At 42.3% G+C, this 6,000-nt stretch overlaps 1 protein-coding gene across 4 annotated transcripts in view; it reads right to left on the reverse strand.

The window, feature by feature from the left end:
• slc8a1b (solute carrier family 8 member 1b) overlaps positions 1-3,191 on the reverse strand; it is a 124,346-nt gene extending 121,155 nt beyond the window's left edge. Inside the window, exon 1 of one of the 4 annotated variants that reach the window (XM_046401091.1) lies at positions 2,992-3,191. The gene's annotated coding sequence lies outside the window, so the exon portion shown is untranslated. Of the gene's footprint in view, positions 1-644; positions 1,072-2,991 lie in introns of those variants that run through there. The other 3 variants (XM_046401088.1, XM_046401090.1, XM_046401089.1) reach the window with 3 other exon arrangements.
• Between the last annotated feature and the right edge of the window lie 2,809 nt (positions 3,192-6,000).

Here is a 6,000-nt window from a genome sequence, read left to right on the forward strand (position 1 = left end):
TTGGATCTTTGCTCCTCTGCGAGGATTACCATCTCTAAGGGGAAATTTAGCCCGGACTGCGCATGTTTGCCACCCAACTTCCACATTGAAAGCCTATAAAAGGTGTGAGTGTGGTTATCTGAACGTGCTCTGCATCGCTAATTATTATTCCTCTAGAAATAAGCGAGGCAGGCGGTGGGACTTAAACATAAGAGGAAGGGAGAGCAGGGAATGAGGGTGGGAGTGAATTGCAAAAACGAAAATAAAAAAGAAAGAACAGCCTCTGAAACGAGCCTCCAGGTTCTAAATTTTCATGACAAAAACAAATAAATGTTTTCAGCCGCACCCAGTGATTTATAAACCAGTGCTGATTTCTCTATTAAATCAAAGAGGGAGAAAAGCGCAGCTTGGTGCGGGAGGATGAGGTGAGGAAACATCGTCTCCACATCGCATCCAAACCCTGTCGACGCATGGTGCTTTCAAGTGTCCAATCGGGGCTCCATGAGGCGACACTGTCCCCTTTGCATCCCATTCCCTCAGCCTCCCTCCAAATAAACTTGCTTTCCCCAGACAATGCGGTGAAAGGCAAAGACCCCCAGCGCTCACCATCATTTACATCAGTATGCCCGCTGAAAACGCACCAAGAAAACTGCAGAATGTCCTACCTTTTTATCCAGAGAGTGTCCAACAATCCGGAGAAGACTGTCAATAGTAAAAGCAGCACTATAGCTCTACTAATAATAGTAGCAGTACAAGGAGTAAGAGGAGGAGGAGTAGTGGAGGTAAGCCAGTAGTGGGGAATGGTAATGGAGACGCGGGGAGCTCTTATACGCTAGCCAAGGCGGCGTGTCCACCGACCGAGACGCACAAAAGAAAGGGAGAGGAGTCCGGATTCCCATGCATTGACAGCGTTTTATTTGTTGCTGTTGTTTTCTGTTGTTGCCTACTCCTCGTTTCCATACAGTGCGACCTGTATGATCGGATGACCGGAGCGGCGCTTTATCAGCAATCCCGCATTTGTTGGGACGAGGCGCGCAGCACGGCGGACTTCTTCCTCATTCTTCCCTCCCCGTCCCCTCTCGCTCCGAGCGCAAGAGAAAGAGAGAGAGAGAGAGAGAGAGAGAGAGAGAGAGAGAGAGAGAGAGAGTGAGAGAAGGGGGGTGCGAGAGTGTCTAAGAGTGAGAGAGAGAGGCAGTGTGTGTGTGTGAGCAGGTCTCTACTTCGCCTTTTCCCTCACACACTGACTGACGATCAGCTCGCCCTCCTCCCTCGCTCTGTGTGTTTCACTTCTGCCTCCCCCCTCCACTCACACAGGCGCTTTAGCAACTCCTTCGGCTTAATATCAGTATCCCATTGAGAAGAAATCGTGAGTCCAGAAACATGTCTCCCTGTCTGAGTATCTCTGTCTCTCTCCTTCTCGTTTGCTGCATAACAGGAGGCATGCAAGTTGATAACTTGATTTATCTCCATGTTTTGTTTAGCTTAATCAGTGTCGACAAAAAACGCCTCTTTCTAATCGGCTTTGGGCGTCCATTAATTAAAAAATACATTTAGTAAATTTTATTTTATTAAATAAGTTTTATTTATAAAAAGGAGATCACTTATAATGTCACGTGTTGATTACCTGTTAAACCTAACAGCTTAACTAAACCTGACAATGAAGAACTCCGTATCCAATATTTGGAGATCCTATATGTAAAAGCCCACTTTGAACAAAGAGGAATCTGCATGAACAAAGTTCAACAATGAGCTTTCAGAAACACTGACACTCCTTTTCATCATCAAGGGGAACCAGTTTTTCAAAATGTGGAAATGTGGAAGAATAATGTCCACAATACATATGAAAGTATAAGACTGAACACACAAGAACAATGTTTAACTATACATTTTCTTGTGGTAAACAGCAATATGTGGACTAATGGACTTGGGTAGAGCAAACCATCCGCACCTCCGCCTCAGTCATTACAAATGAGTTCACATTCATACATCAGCTCTGCTTCTTCAAAAATTTCATTATCACAAACATACATTGTGAAGGGAGGCAAAGAGAAAGAAAGAAAAGAGGAAATGTTCTACAAGCCAACTTAAAACCCCCATAAGTATAACTGTTATAACTGTTTAGACTCCAAAAACAAACAAACAAAATGGGGGAAAAAAGCCACCACAGATTTGACCTGGAGACACTGAAAAAAAGAACTGAAACACAAACATGTGCAAAACATATACACTATATAGATAAATGTACCTAGACACACCTCTTTATGGATCTGTTTTTCAGGGTTTGGGCTCGGCTCCTGACTTCCAGTGAAGGGAAATCTAAACGCTTCAGCATACCAAGACATTTTGGACAATGCTATGCTTCCAACTTTGTGCCAACAGTTTGTTGAAGGTCCTTTTCTATTCCAGCATGACTGTGCCCCAGTGCACAAAGCAAAGCTCCATAAAGACATGGTTGGATGAGTTTGGTGTGGAAGAACTTGACTGGCCCACACAGAGTGTGTCAAGTGTTGTACGTTATAGACCAGGAGGGGACAGCATACATTATTATTATTTTCTAATGTCAGTGAATCACCGATGTCACTGGCCAGATAAAAAGCTTCTAGTAGATAATAGTAGGTTGGCTGAATCAAACACAGGACTGTGGGAGATCAGGGCTGGAGTATCGTGTGTGTTTGCTTTGTTTTTTAACTTAAATTATCTAAAGTAAGTTACATAAGGCATGTAAGTTAACATCCCTATTTTAATCAAAAGGCTGATGCGCTCACTAACGTGTAATATTGACGTGTGTTTGAACGGTAGTGTGACCACTTAGCTTCAGAAAGAACAAATTTCACCATCAGCACTATGAATCTCTGAACTGAAGTGAAAACAGTGACTTGAATCAATGAAGTGATGAGTGGTTACCGTTTTTGTTCAGAAGAATTTCTTAGCACAGATGATCTGATACTGGTGTTCAGATTTCAAGTTACTGGCAACAAGAATGAGGGCCCAAATGCAAACACTGAAACCTACCTGGTAAAGCGCAGCTTGTTAAGCACTGATGGTCTCATAGTTGGAAATAGGCAGGCAGCCAGAAACAAGCAAGCAGAATGGCTCAACCACAGCACAGCAACTTAGACACTGCAGCAAAAGACGTTTGAAAACTGGTCTCAGTGTATTCAGTGGGGTTAATTGTGTAAAAGGAGCAGCTGGGCAGGCAGATGACTAGATCAGCTGACCTCTAGTGGGCAGGTGAAACAGGACAGGGAGGAGAGAGAGTCTGTATGTGGAAGAAGGACGTCTCACAGTGCCAGGGTTACGCAGATAAACCGGCCATCTTTGAGCAGGAGGCAGACATCAGTTCAGTAAAGGGCTGACCCAAGACAAATTATGTGCCAGGCTGATGACGTTGACAGTGACAAAGGCCTGTTAATTTGTGTAAGTTAATTTAAAGAGACAGATCGTCGATTGACATGAAGCACATGCAAAGTGACCGTAGTCAAGTGGACTTCCTGTGCACAGAGTAAATGTAGGAGCTTCCAAGACTACGTCCTGGACTCTGGAAAAGCAGCTATTAAGGTGGACACGCATGATTTTTAAGGATCAATAGATCAGGAACTGGATCGTAAGAGATTGGAACAGGATGACCTGGATTTGAAGGGTTTAAATTCTGGGGACACAGGATTTGAAGATGAAACCAAAATAAGCAGGCTGATAATGAAAGGACACCCACTGGGGCTGAGATTTAGGGGGAGACCTGATGGAGACACTGATTTGGGATACAAACAAGGAGTCAAAGTGAAGCTGAAGCTTAGTAAAAGCAGGATCAACAGCTAAAGGGTTAGGAAAAAAAATGACCAAGTGATACCAAAGCAGACTCCAAAATAACAGATAGATATATGCTTGATGGACAGATACAAGCTTAGACATTGACACAGAAAACCTCTTAAAAAGACACAGAAGCAGCTATAAGCTCATGCTGAGAAACAGATTCAGACTCAGACAGAGAGGCAGAACAGATGCAGGTTCGGACAGAGGAGCAGAGAAAGGGAACTGGAGGCTGGGAGCCAATTCATAGGGAGCCAGAGGGAAAACTAATAGGTTTGGAGACAGAGGGAGGGTTACCCCACTGAGAAGCAGAGGGCAAACTAGCTGTCAGAAGGGGTGAGAGGTAAGCATTAAAAAACAAACAACTGGAGAGTGGGGCAGCAGAGAATCAGATAAGGTGCCTGACTGAGGAAGTGAACGGCTGGTTAATGAGGTTAGCATGGCTGATCTACCAAACGGGGAAACAGCAGATTGAATGACTGCTGGGGAGGCTGTGCAGCAGAGGGGACTGTAGAATGGTCCTGATGAGGGCCCTTGAAATCACAAGTAATACCCTTGGGCTGAAAGGGGCCATTAGTTTATGTCCCTGAAACGCAACAAGTCTACATTCCACAAATTCTCTCTGCTGGTACAGACAGCTATCCAGCTTGTTTGCTAAAGACTTGGTAAGGAGATGGAGAAAATGCTGGGAATCTGACACATAAGGCTTTTAGGGACCAGGAAACAGGTTGGCAGAGACTGCAACGATGTGGACATTAGCCCAGCCAACAAAAGGTTTGGTCTTTAAGCTAAGTGATGATTCCATCTCTTAAATGATTCCTTTGGTTCAGTGCTCATAACTCAGTGTGTGTCACTGATTTCTGCACGGCGGTTCTTTGTCATAGCAAAGCACCTTGTCAACCAACACAAGTCTCCTTTGATAATGTTGTGCTTTTCCAAAGTTATACTCTTTATCAGTTATCAGAGTTAGCATTCATGTTCGGTTGAACAAGCAAGGATTTAGAAGATGTAAAATTTCCACTTTGGGCACAAAGTAAACATGTAGAACTAGTGACACAAATGTGTTTTGCTCTGTTTCAATTAATGTATGACCACTGCGCTCCTACAATCTCACATAAAGAGAACCATAATGTCCGGAAGCTGACATACTGATTTGTAAGAATTTGGTAATGGGAGACAGTCATCATCAATAATCTTTAGCCTCTAAAAATGGTTTTATGTCATATTTTTTCATTCACTCAATTCATTTTTAGATAATATTTAAAAGTAGGAGATTATATATTATAACTTTTTAAAAATATTATTTTTGTGATTTTTATTTATTTTTTTTTTTTACCTTAATTCTTATTATACTTTCACTGAATGATAATATTTCAGCTGAAGTGGCTTCACTTCAAAAAGCATATTTCATTAAAACTGGCTTGAAGAGCGAGAGAGGAAATGCGAGAGCTGTCTGCAAATGTGAAGTTGACACAGGGAGGTAAGATCTGCAGCCCAGTCATTCATAATTCAGAGGAGCTGGACCCCAGGGTGCCTTCTTAGAGCACAGTCATTCTCATACCTGTCACTCAAACTATCCTGATAACACCAGAAGCTCAGCAAGCGCTGTATAGGTAATATAAGCTAAACATACGGTGTGTGTGGACTGAAATTGTGGAGCGGAGAGATTCAGCTGGAATTTTTTGTTGTTTCGACATACAAAAGATAATTTTCTAGACTAAGTAAAACAAATACATACTTATAGTAAAATCCTGTTTATGCGGCTGATTTGCCAAGAAATGTTATTTAAAAAGAGCATTTTTGTCATAGTTGATATCATCGGTTGGGATGAGACAAATCATTTGAAGTTTTGTTTAAGTATTTCAGGGTGAATATCCCTTTCACTCTATAAAAGGGGTCTACACTCTTTTGTGAATGCAGGCTGAGAAGCTTGCTGCATCTCTGCAGGGATGCATTTTATTAGAATGTCACCATGATTATGATAATAGTAGACTGCTGTTTTGAAATAGGATAATTTACATTTTAGTATAATTTGGCGGTGACAGCTTAAAATATGGGAAAGACCTTCTGCTAAAGATGGCAATTTATCACGCAGTTCAGGGAGTGCTCACACACACACACACACACACAAAGCATGCAGTATACACTCAGAAAAAGGATTAGGAATAGGAAAGTCACATGCATAACAGAGGAAGCCCACATTCTTATATAATT

Source organism: Scatophagus argus, chromosome 10 (assembly GCF_020382885.2).
Source record: "Scatophagus argus isolate fScaArg1 chromosome 10, fScaArg1.pri, whole genome shotgun sequence".
Lineage (NCBI taxonomy): Eukaryota > Metazoa > Chordata > Actinopteri > Scatophagidae > Scatophagus > Scatophagus argus.